This window comes from Oryctolagus cuniculus, chromosome 10 (assembly GCF_964237555.1).
Source record: "Oryctolagus cuniculus chromosome 10, mOryCun1.1, whole genome shotgun sequence".
Lineage (NCBI taxonomy): Eukaryota > Metazoa > Chordata > Mammalia > Lagomorpha > Leporidae > Oryctolagus > Oryctolagus cuniculus.
Window position 1 is genome coordinate 83,296,996 of NC_091441.1, and position 13,335 is coordinate 83,310,330.

Genomic DNA, 13,335 nt, shown 5'->3' on the forward strand with positions numbered 1-13,335 from the left:
GAATGGATTTTTGTGTAAGGTGTAAGGTAGCAGTCCTGCTTCATACTTCTGCATGTGGAAATCCAGTTTTCCCAGCACCACTTGTTGAAGACACTGTCCTTGCTCCAGGGATTGGTTTTAGCTCCTTGATCAAATATAAGTTGGTTGTCGATGTTTGAACTGATTTCTGGTGTTTCTATTCTGTTCCACTGATCTATCCATCTGTTTTTAACCCACTGCACCACAGCATCAACTTCATTATGCATCTGTTTTTGTACAAATATCAGGCTGTTTTGATTATAACTGCCCTGTAGCATCCCTCGAAATCTGGTATTGTGATGCCTCCGGCTTTGTTTTTGTTATATAAGATTGCTTTAGCTATTCAAAGTCTCCTGTGCTTTCATATGAATTTCAGCATCATTTTTTCCAGATCTGAGAAGAATGACTTTGGTATTTTGATTGGTTTCACGTTGAATCTGTAAATTGCTCTTGGAAGAATGGACAGTTTGATGATATTGATTCTTCTAACCATGAACATGAAAGATTTTTCCATTTTTTTGTATCTTCTATTTCTTTAATCTTTTATAATTCTCATAGTAGAGATCTTTGACATCCTTGGTTAAGTTTATTTCAAGGTATTTGATTTTTTTTTTTTTGTAGCTATTATAAACACAGTTGATGTTAGAAGTTCTTTCTCAGCTGTGGCACTGTCTGCATACAAAGGCTGTTGATTTTTGAGTATTAATTTTATATCCTGCTACTTTACTAAACTCTTCTACAACAGTAGTCACTGTGCACTTGCTCCCCAAGTAGGACCTCTGTCCCTATTAAATTGTAATATGAGAATCGACTGCCAATTCCCTCCTCAAACTGTACTCTATATGTTGTGCATGGGTGTGGAGCCAAATTGTTGAAGTCTATGATTAGCACAGACTCTGTATATAAAGTCATACTAAAAATGATCCATAATGAAGAAGGAAATGAGAGAGGGAATGGGAGGAGGGATGGGGGGGTGAGGTATGGGGGAAAGAACAACTATATTCCTAAGGATCTATCTATGTAAAAATGCATCCATTAAATAAATATTAAAAAATGAAGAAAAAAAACTTCTATGAGTTCCAATAGTCTCTTAGTGGAGTTCTTTGGATCCCCTATATAAAGAATCATGTCATCTGTAAAGAGGGATAGTTCAACTTCTTCCTTCCCAATTAGTATTCCCCCCCTTTTTTTTTCTTGCCTAGCTAAAACTTCCAGTAATACACTGAATAGCAATGGTGAGAGTGAGCACCCCTGTCTGGTACCAGATCTCAGTGGGAACGCTTCCAACTATTCCCCATTCAATATGACGCTGGCCACGGTTTGCCATAAATTGCCTTAATTGTGCTGAGAAATGTTCCTTCTATACCCAATTTGCTTAGAGTTTTCATCATGAAAGGGTTTTGTATTTTATCAAATGCTTTCTCTGCATCTACTGAGATAGTCATATGGTTTTTCTTCAGCAGTTAATGTGATGTATCACACTGATTGACTTGCAAATGTTGAACCATCCCTACATACCAGGAACAAATCTCACTTGGTTTGGGTGGATGATCTTTATGATGTATTGTTAGATTTGACTGGCTAGAATTTTGTTGAGGATTTTAACATCTATGTTCATCAGGGAAATTAATCTAATGTTTTTTCGGGTTTAGGAATTAAGGTAATGCTGGCTTAGAAATAATTTGGGAGGATTCCCTCTCTTTCAATTGTTTTTGAATAACTTAAGAAGAATTGGAGTTAGTTCTTCTTTAAATGTCTGGTGGAATTCAACAATGAAGCCATCCAGTCCTAGGCTTTTCTCTGTTGGGAGGGCCTTTATTAAAGATTCAATTTCCGTCTTGGTTATGGGTCTGTTTAGGTTTTCCATGTCTTCATGGCTTAATTTAGGTTGTATATGTCTAAGAATCTATCCATTTCTTCAAGGTTTCCTAGTTTGTTGGTATACAGCTTTTTATAGTAATTTCTGATGATTCTTTTTATTTCTGTGGTGTCTCTTGTTACATTTCCTTTTCATCTCTAATTTTACTGATTTGGGTCTTCTCTCTCCTTTTATTGGTTAGTTGGGCTTGGTGAGTCAATATTTTTTCAAAAAACCAGCTCTTCATTTTGCTGATCTTTTGTATTTTTTTATTCAACTTTGTTGATTTCTAATTTTAATTATTTCTATTAGTTTTGCATTTGGTCTGCTGTTGGTTTTCTAGATCCTTGAGATGCTTTGATAGTTCATTTATTTGGTGTCTTTCTAATTTCTTGATGTAGGCACCTATTGCTATAAAGTTTCCTCTTAACACTGCTTTTGCTGTAACCCCCAAGATTTGATATGTTGTGTTGTCATCTTCATTTGCTTCCAGAAAGTTTTTGATTTTCCTTTTGATTTCTTCTATGACCCACTGTTCATTCAGGAGCATGTTGTTCAGTCTCCATGTGTTTGCATATGCTCTAGAGATTCCTGAGTTGCCTATTTCCAGCTTCATTCCAATGTGGTCCACGAAGATACATGGTATGATTTCAATTTTTTTTTTAATTTGTTGAGGTTTGCTTTACGGCCTAACATGTGGTCAATCCTAGAGAAAGTTCCTTGTCCTAGTGAGAAGGTGTATTCTGCAACTGTAGGATGAAAAAGTTCTGTAGATACCTATTAGGTCCATTTAGTCTATAATGTTGATTAAATCTGCTGTTTCCTTGTTGATTTTGTCTGGTTTATTTGTCCATTGCTGAAAGTAGAGTATTGAAGGCCCCCAATACTATATTGTATTGGAGTCTAAGTCTCCCTTTAAATCCTTTAACATCTTTTAAATAGTCCAGTGCCCTATAATTAGGTACATATACATTTGTAATAGTTACATCTTCCTGTTGAATTGATCCCTTAATCATTATATAGTGCCCCTCTTTGTCTCTTTTAACAGTTTTTGTGTTAAAGTCTATTTTGTCTGATATTAAGATGGCTATGCCAGCTCTTTTTTGGTTTCTGTTGGCATGGTATATCTTTTTCCAACCTTTCACTTTCAGTCTGCATGCACCTTTGTTGGAAAGATGTGTTTCTTGTAAGCAGCAAATAGATGTGTGTTTTTTTGGTTTTTTTTTTTTTTTTTTTTTACAGGCAGAGTGGACAGTGAGAGAGAGACAGAAAGGTCTTCCTTTTTGCCGTTGGTTCACCCTCCAATGGCCGCTGTGGCCGGCGCACCACACTGATCCGATGGCAGGAGCCAGGTGCTTCTCCTGGTCTCCCATGGGGTGCAGGGCCCAAGCACTTGGGCCATCCTCCACTGCACTCCCTGGCCACAGCAGAGAGCTGGCCTGGAAGAGGGGCAACCGGGACAGAATCCGGCGCCCCAACCAGGACTAGAACCTGGTGTGTCGGCGCCACAAGGCGGAGGATTAGCCTAGTGAGCCGCGGCGCCGGCTCGGGTTTTATTTTTTAATCCATTCAACCAGTCTGTCTTAACTGGGGAGTTGAGGCCATTTACATTCAAGGTGACTACTGATAAGTAATGACTTTGCCCTGTCATTTTTTCAAAAATATTCTTAATTTATACTTTGAACTGCCTTTAATCTTTTACTGAGAGATTTTCTTCCTTTACCTTCTTTTGTAGTGCTGACCATGTTTCTGTGTTTAACACATCCTTAAGCATCTTTTGTAGGGCTGGATGGGTGGTGACAAATTCTTTCAGTATCTGTTATGGAAGGTCTTTATTTCACCTTCATTCACAAATGAGAGCTTTGCAGGGTATAGTATTTTTCTCTTTTAAGACTTGGACTATATCTGGCCATTCTCTTCTAGCCTGTAGGACTTCTGATAAGTCCACTGTGAGTCTTAACTGGAGATCCTCTGAAAGTAATCTGGCACTTCTCTCATGCACATTTTAGAATCTTCTCTTAATGTTTCTCTCTGGTGAGTTTGATTACAATGTGTCATGGCAAGGATCTTTTCTGGTAATGTCTACTGCGAGTTTTGTGTGCTTTCTGTACTTGGAAGTCCCTTTCTCCAAACCTGGGAAATTTCCTGCTATTCTTGGGAAGTTTTCTGCTATTATTTCACTAAAAAGGCCTTCTAATCTTTTCTGTCTCTCCATACCTTCAGGAACTCCTAGAACCCGTATGTTGGGCTTTTTAATATATCCTGTAGATTCCTAACAGTGTTTACAGTTTTCTAATTTCTTCTTATCTTTGGTTTGACTGTATACTTTCCTGTGCTTTGTCTTCTAAGTCCAATATTCTTTCTTCTGCTTCACCAATTCTATTTTTAAGGCTCTCAACTATATTTTTTATTTGTTGTATTGAATTATTCATTTCATTTTGATTCCTCTTTAAGATCTCGAGACTGTTCAGAGTCCCAGCCACATTATGAGTCCTCCCACACACCCTCAGTTTTTTTCATAGTCCCGGTACAGAAGCTTCACATAGTCACAAGCTCTTAGCCCTGTAAGTTCTTCCCACCAGAGTCAGGAGTCTCCACTGGGCTGGTTGCCGGGTGCAGACAGGAGCTGGCACAGCTGTAGGTATGGCCAAAATGTCACCCACTCTATCGGCTTGTTACAGGACACTGATGTAAAGTGATGAGGGAGAGAGAAATGTGTCTGTCCCATCCTTTGTTTTTGTTGTTGTTGTTTTTTTTGTTTTTCTCCTCTAGTTTGGCTGGTGTACTTTCCTCCACAAAGCCAGGTTCCCTCTAGGCTCTTCCTGCTACTTTTTCACCAGTGGCTTGGGCCGCTGCGGTCTGGTCTCACCTTACTTTCTAGTTCTGGTACATAGGCTCTCAGCTGCTGGAGTCCCAAGCTGAGGGCGCCCATGCCCTCCACATAGGTCCACCGTGTCCCTCTAATTTCAGTAGAGTTTCCTATGCCATTTTCTCCTTAACTCTTTCCTGAAACTACACTATCTCCACTTTTTTTAAACTGTCTTCTCCTGGGCTAGAGCAGTAACCGCCCTCTCTACTCCACCATCTTGGAATCACTGATCGCAACTTCTTATACATCCTATCAAAAGTATAAGTCTGTACAGAAGTGTTGCAGGAAGAACACACAGAAGCATCTACTGATTCATTCTACAGGAGTATTTTACTGTCCACAAAAAAACCTTGAGCAAGTCACCAGACTCCTCTGAATTTAAATTTCTTCATCTTCTGAATTGGCATCCTTTGCAAAACCATGAAATTCTAAAAATGCACCACATACAATTTCAGTGACATGAGTGCCAACATATGTTAACCCTGCATGTGTCAGACCCCAGGCTGAGCACTTTGTAAGTATTGTATCATTTCATCCCTGCAAGCATGGAGAGTTGGGTAGCATTAAACCTGTTGCTCAATATGCAGGAAACAGTAGCTCAGTAAGATCAACCAGGCAACCCACAGACACACAACACACACGTGCACCAGTTACAATGCTGGCCTGATCTGCATACCCAGACAGTCCACCAGTCACACCATGCTGCCTTCTGACAGAGGGACTCAAAATATTCTCTGCTTATTTAATAAACATATCTGACTTATCATTTATATACTCCTCAAAAACAGATCAAAATCACTTTGTGTTTCTGAGCACCTGTCAAAGTGTCAGATACACAGTAGGAACTCAAATACTGAAAATCACACCATCACAAACCAAATTTGTGACAGAAGCCCAGTCTTAAAGCAGTTATCAAAAAATAAAATGTCCCTGAGGAAGTTCAGGCTTGTCCACACGCAGCCAAGTCTAACATCCTTCAGTACTACAGTCCTTTAAAAGCCATTTTTAGTTTTTCCCTTCATAATGTAAATGTGAATGGCAATAACTAACCAAATTACTCTCCTGTGGCTTAAAATTGTTTCTTCAAGCTCATCCTATATGAAAATTTTATTATTTCTACGCAGCTGAATTGGTGTGCCATACACAGACGCTGCTCTTAAGTAAAAGGCCAACCCAGAGCTTCCCTTGGCTCTTGCCCACTAACTAAACAACATAATCAATGAGAAGCACTGTCCTAGATCATGAACTGATACCATGTCAAGCAATGCTGCACACAATATCAGGAAAAAGGTAAAGGTTCACAGACAATAATCTGAGTTGTGTTGGAAAAGGAAGTCATCAAGAAATCACAGACCAAGTGACATCTCTGAGACATCTCTTCAGTATATCTATGCTTATATCTGAATGAGTAACTACAAGCAGTGGCATCATCACACCAGTTAACAGGGAGCCAGCGCAAGCCCTGAGCCCCTCTCTCCTTCTGTACCTGAGTTCAGCCTCAGAGGGCTAGGACAGCTGGGGCGACTAAACTTGGCTCAGCAGATTCTGTTAGAGAATCCAGGCAGGAAGACACCACACAAAGACACAATAAACCAACAAAGGCATCCACAATGAGAAACGCTCTGCCGAACATTGTTGGAAAGCCTTCTAAAGAACTTCCACTTTTCTGATCATTCTATCCTTTAACATCTCTTGAACAGAGCCCCAAACCCAGCATGGAGCTTGTTCCAGCCCCTGCCCCAGGAATCTCTCCTGGGGATTACTGTAAAAGTCTCTTCCCCTCCACAGAGCTGCCAGATGATATTCTTCTAATTACAAGTGTGATCAAAGCCCTTCAAAGTTAACAGCCAATCTCCTTACCATGGCAGGCAGGGCCCTCCAGCTCCCAGACCCTGCCCCATCTCATAGCGACCTTTAAGGACTCAAGATCTTTCCTAGTTCCCACTCCCCTAGCAAACCACCACACTGTAAAGCACGAGAAAATGAAACTGTACTGAACTGGGCCGGTGCTGTGGTGCAGTAAGTTAAGCCTCCACCTGCAGTGCCAGCATCCCATATTGGCATCAGTTGCTGTCTTCTTCCGACCTAGCTCTTTACTGCTTTCCCAGGCTGTAGCAAAGATGGCCCAAGTGTTTGGACCCCTACACCCACATGGGAGACCCGGGAGAAGCTTCTGGCTCCCGGCTTTGGATTAGCCAGGATCTGGCAGCTATGGTCATTTGGGGAGTGATCCAGCAGATGGAAGACCTCTCTCTGTCTCTCCCTCTGTCTGTAACTCTGCCTCTCAAGTAAGTAATTCTTTAAAAAAAAAAAAAAAAAAAAAAAAGGCCTGGAATTCTCCAGCAACTTACATATCCTTCTCTACCTCTAGACAAGAAACCTCTAGAAGCCAGTATCTTATCATTTTATCCTTTTAATTGAAGTATAGGTTAAGGATCCATATCCAAAAAGCATGACAACAGAAATGTTTGGAATTTTCAGTGTTTACAAGCCCTGGGGTACCTGCATATACATGATATGTCCTGGGGAGGGGAGCCAAGACTAAACACAAAATTCATGTGTTTCAAATACAAAGTACCTCAAAAAGTTCATGGAAAATGGAATTAAAAGATGTTTATTTGGTGCAAAAATACTTTGTAATCAATGCATACTTTTTTCATAAGAAACATTCTGAAGAGCCCACATACACTTTGTACACATAACCTGAAAGCAGTCTTACACAATATTTTCAAGAGTCAGCATTTTCAGAGACCTGACCCATAGGTTAGGTGTGGAATTTTCCACTTTGGTGTCATGCCAGTGCTCAATAAATTTTGGATTGAAACATCTCTGATTTTCGGATTACGGGAACTCAGTCTGAAAGACAGGAAACTAAGATGAGCTGAACAAAAGCAGCCTATAACAAGGAGACGAAGATATCCACAAGAGGACAGGATGTGAACAAAGAAGTTTTAAGGGTAGTAATACAAACAGGGTATTTTTTTATTTTGTTGGGATACATCTCTGTGTAATTCTTAACGTTTAGGGCTCCTAAAAAGGAAGTAAAAAGTCTGCCTATGCCATGTATCTAATCCCCTAAAGCAAAAAACAGGTTCCCAAACACACTGAAAAGTAGACAGGAAATAAATTTCTCTGAGCACTGGGCATATGCTCAGATGCATTGAAAAAGAAAAATTACCTCAGTGTGGCCAGGTATCTGACAGTTCTGTTTCAGCTTCTAATTACATGGAAATTTTCCTGGCAACATCTATACACATCTCCCTCCCCTCGGCTTGACACATAAGCAGCTTCTATCCACAGCATTCCTATGTGCGCCCTTCTAAGTAACTGCACCTCTGGGGTCTGGGGGCAGCAGTCTGATTTTCTTTTTCTTTAAAGATTTATTTGAAAGGCAGAGATATATAGAGAGAGGGAAGGAGGGAGAAGAAGACAGAGAGAGAGAGAGAGAGAGAGGGAAGAAGGGAGGGAGGGAGAGGAGAGAGAGAATGAATGAATGAATATGAATCTTCCATCATGGTTCATTCCCCAGATGGCCGCAGGGACTGGACCAGGCTGAAGCCAGGAGCCTCTTCCAGGTCTCCCACATGGGTGCAGGGACCCAAGCACTTGGGCCACCCTCTGCTCCTTTCCCAGGCACATCAGCAGGGAGCTGGATCAGAAGTGGAGCAGGTGGGACTGGAACCAGTGCCCATATGGGATGCTGGCACTGCAGGTCAGAGTGAAACCTTCTATGTCACAGCACTGGCCCCAGCAGTCTCATTTTCTACCTGACCTACTCCCTGACTCAATTATGCAACTATACAAGGTTTTGGCAAAATATTATAAATGCAAATCAGATATAATCTTATTGATTTATGAGTACTTCAAACCCCATCATAATTAATTCAAACAATAAAATGCATTTCAAAATTAGCAACCTTTGTTCCATGATCTCACTACAAGGTTCTTCTTTAAAAAGCCAGTAAATGGCCGGCGCCGCGGCTCACTAGGCTAATCCTCCGCCTTGCGGCGCCGGCACACCGGGTTCTAGTCCCGGTTGGGGCGCCGGATTCTGTCCCGGTTGCCCCTCTTCCAGGCCAGCCCTCTGCTGTGGCCAGGGAGTGCAGTGGAGGATGGCCCAGGTGCTTGGGCCCTGCACCCCATGGGAGACCAGGAAAAGCACCTGGCTCCTGGCTCCTGCCATCGGATCAGCGCGGTGCGCCGGCCGCGGCGGCCATTGGAGGGTGAACCAACGGCAAAGGAAGACCTTTCTCTCTGTCTCTCTCTCTCACTGTCCACTCTGCCTGTCAAAAAAAAAAAAAAAAAAAAAAAAAGCCAGTAAAGATCACAAAGAACACTACTTATTCATTTTAAAAAGTGATATTAACAGTATAAGCAAAGAAGCTTAAAGACATTGTACCAACTAACATGTACACAGTTCTCTGGAGCTGACAAGCATGTCTCCCAGCATCAGTGCACCTAGTCCTCTCAATAAGCAATTCAACAAGACAGCGACAGGCATCATAGTGATTAGGCCACCACTTGAGACACCCACATTCCACTTCTGAGGGCCTGGGTTCAAGTCCTGACTCCACTCTCAATTCTAACTTCTGGGGAAGCACCAGGTTATAACTCAAGTACGTGAGTCCTTGCCACCCACGTGGGAGACCCAGATGGAGTTCTGAGTCCCTGGCTTTGGCATGGCCCAGCCCTGGCTATTGTGTGCATCATCTAGGGAGTGGACCACACAATGTGAGGTCTCTTTCTCTTCTCTGTCACTCTCTGCCTTTCAAATAAACATTTTTAATTTAAAAATCGGCCTAACACATAAGCTGAAATCCAACAAGACTCTCAATGGAGGACAGCACAGAGGAGCTGCATTGGCCTTGACAGTTACTAGAGGAGCTAAGCCACAGCACAAGCTGCCTTCACCTGCCAGACCCCACAACAGCATATGCCTTAAAAAAAACCATAGCACACTGCAACAGTCACTCCAAGTTAAATAAAATGCAAACCTAGTACCCAAGTATACTGCCTCCCTCAAAAATAAGCAATTTATTAAATTAGGGTTTTGAGTAGGTCTAAAATACATACGTAATTCTTCAGGAGAAAAGAGAAATGACACTTTTGATCTGTGTATGGCACTCCTAGTGTTCTGCAGCCACTAAAATACTTTTACATAGCAGACTAACGAGCCAATTCAGTACAAATATTTACAACCAGGGTGTAAATTAAGATTTTTGATAATCCTAGACTAGCAGCATTTAAATACCCGTGAGTAGCAGCCTTAACAAGTGATCTTGTTTAAAATACAAGGTCTCTAGTTCCATCTCCAGTAATCTTAATTTATTACCAACTGCACAGCAATTTATTCTGAGGGAGGTGCTCCAGGGGCCACACTTGCAGAAATACTAGTGGAAACTATCAGGAAAGCACTTACAAAACATGACCCAATTTATTTCTTGGCACCCTTAAGCCCAGGTGAGAATGGCATTGAAAAGGACCATCTTGTTGGCATCTGTGCGTAAAGACATCTACACATCACATCACGCAGGCAAACACATGAAATTCACAGTGGTTACTTTACACTGCCAAAAAATTTCAACATTCTTTCACCTCTAAAAATAACACAAAGTGAGCCAAAAGTAGAATGAGACACAAGAAAAGCCATATTTTAAAACCTTTTTAAAAAAACAAAAAGATCATTACCATTCTAATAATGAAGCATTTGTAATATTAGGGTAAACATGCCCCAACCTTTGATCTAATTACAGCTTATACTTCTCACAGGCCTTTTTCTGTGTATGATGAAAACTGAGCTGTAAAATAATTGAGGTAGGGATTTAGAGATTTGGTACAGCAAACTTCCTAATAAAAATGGCACTGACTGGACTCTTCTTGCAGTTGTTACATATTAAATCTTATTTGATCGATTTTACTGTATTTCAAGTTGCAAACATAAGGTAGAAGATTGTAATTATACTTATATTGATTCATCATTAAGTTTTAATCAAGCCACTGGCACAGGGGATGGTTATTTTAGCAGTGTTTTTTGTTTCTAAGTTTCATTTATAGTCTGTTTATTATGCACATATTCAATACCAACTAAATTTAATATTAGTATAAACAATATAATATTGTTTCTAAGTAGTCTGTTTACAACATAAAAAATTCTGTATCAAAGCAACTATGTTACACAACAATGACTACACTACACCAAGTCCTATTATCTCTAGATTTCCATTACTTACTGACCACTGACAACTACAAATATTCCCATTTTGTCTTTCCTCTACATTCAATTTACTTTCTCTTACTTTTGGCAACTACATTCACATGAATTCAAAACCAAAAGTTTACAGAGGGAGAGAGGGAGGGAGGGAGGGAGGGAGGGATAGAGAGAAATCTCCCATCCGCTGGCTAACTCTAAATGGCTGCAACAGCTGGTCCAAAGTCAGAAGCGAGGAGCTTCTTCCAAGTCTCCCACACATATGCAGGGGCCCAAGGACTTGGGACATGTTCTGCTGCTTTCCCGAGTGCATTACCAGGAAGCTGGATCAGAAGTGGAGCATCTGGGTCTCAAATGAGTGCCCATATCGTAGGCAGTGGCCTTACCTGCTACGCCACAACAACAGTCTCTAGTCTATTACTTTTGAAGGTAGTTTTTTTTTTTCTTTTCTTTTCTTTTCTTTTTTTTTTTTTTTAAAGAATCCAGAGTTAAGTTGGGCTCTGCAAAACCATTTTAAATCAATGTCAAAAGGAAGTTTGGGGGCAGATAGTTGGCACAGCGGTTAAGACACCAGTTAAGATGCCCACATTCCACATCCGAGTGCCTAGGAGGCAGTAGGGACGATCAAGTAATTGAGTTCCTGCCACTCACATGGGAGACCTGGATTGCAACTCCAGCTCCCAGGACTGGTCTTGGTCCAGCCTTGGATTGAGTTTCCAGTTCCTCCAGTCCAGCCGAGTCTTGGCCACTGCAAGCATTTAAGGAATGAATGAGGAACATAGACTCTCTCAGTCTCCACCCCACTCAAACAAAATTAATTTTTTTTTTTTACAAAAAATGTCAACATGTTTTATTTTAAAAGCTTCAGTGATTACAATGTCTCAGAAGTTAATTTCTTTTAACATTATATTCTCAGTGCTAGATCAAGACATTCATTTTACAGAAGCAGACATTTAGCCTAGCAACTAAGTTGCAGATGAAGATGCCTACACCCCACACTGGAATACCTGCATTCACGCCCAGCTCAGGCTGCTCACCGCAGCCTCCTGCCAAAGCAAACCCTGGGAGGCTTCAGCATTGGCTCCATTTATTGGTATAAGCCCTGGACTACACTTCTGGCTGCTGGCTTTGGACCTGGCCTAGCCCCAGTCCAACCCCAGCCATTTTAAGCATTTTTAGAGTGAAATACACAAATGGAAGCCCTATCTATTTTTGTTTCTCCTGCTCTCAAATTTTTTTAAAGAAAGAAATCATAAAAAATTAATTATATAATATTGAGACATTCTAAAGTTACATGTTGATCTAGACATATAAATGCAAAAATACTAAAGTGGGCCAGAGGTCATCTTTTTTCCATGTCAAAAATCATAATCAACAACTCAAATTATCACAGGAAAAGGCAAACACGTGCTTTAATTTAGAACTCACAGTATTTCTTCCGTAATTCCCTTTTTTCCTTTATTTTCCTGATAAAATCTACTATGTATCCATCAACCAATGGGAAATATTAATCTGAACACATTTCCTTAAAAGAATTTTACAGAAATTAACGCTTCCCATTCTTGTGAGATCAATATTGTCATAATAACAAACATGTAAAAGGCATAAGAAGGCCGGCGCCGTGGCTCAATAGGCTAATCCTCCACCTTGCGGCGCCGGCACACCGGGTTCTAGTCCCGGTCGGGGCGCCGGATTCTGTCCCGGTTGCCCCTCTTCCAGGCCAGCTCTCTGCTATGGCCAGGGAGTGCAGTGGAGGATGGCCCAGGTGCTTGGGCCCTGCACCCCATGGGAGACCAGGAAAAGCACCTGGATCCTGGCTCCTGCCATCGGATCAGTGCGGTGCGCCGGCTGCAGCGGCGGCCATTGGAGGGTGAACCAACGGCAAAGGAAGACCTTTCTCTCTCTGTCTCTCTCTCACTCTCCACTCTGCCTGTCAAAAAAAAAAAAAAAAAAAAAAAAAGCATAAGAAAACTACAAACCAGTTCCCCTTATAAAGAAAGCAAAAGTCCTCCAAAAACAAACAAAAAAATACTAATAAACCAAATCTAGAACTGTAAATATATTTAAAAATTGTAGATCATGACACCATGACCAAATGAGATTTATCCCAGAAATGTAAACACTAGGGATAGAAGGCAACTTCCTTAACCCAATGTGGGCATCTATGAAAAACTCACAACCCGGGATTCCAGTTTGAGTCCCAGCTGTTACACTTCTTTTTCTTTCTTTCTTTTTTTTTTTTTTTTTTTTTTTAAGATTTATTTATTTATTTGAAAAGCAGAGTTAGGGAGATAGAGGTATCCTTTCTCCTGGTTCAATCCCCAAATGGCCGCAACAGCTGGAGCTGGGCCGATCCAAAGCCAGGAACCAGGAGCTTCATCC

General features: G+C 41.1%; 1 protein-coding gene across 6 annotated transcripts in view; it reads right to left on the bottom strand.

The window, feature by feature from the left end:
• The window catches only part of SLC25A26 (solute carrier family 25 member 26), a 158,244-nt gene that overhangs the window by 110,989 nt on the left and 33,920 nt on the right, over positions 1-13,335 (bottom strand). The gene's annotated exons all lie outside the window — the stretch shown is intronic.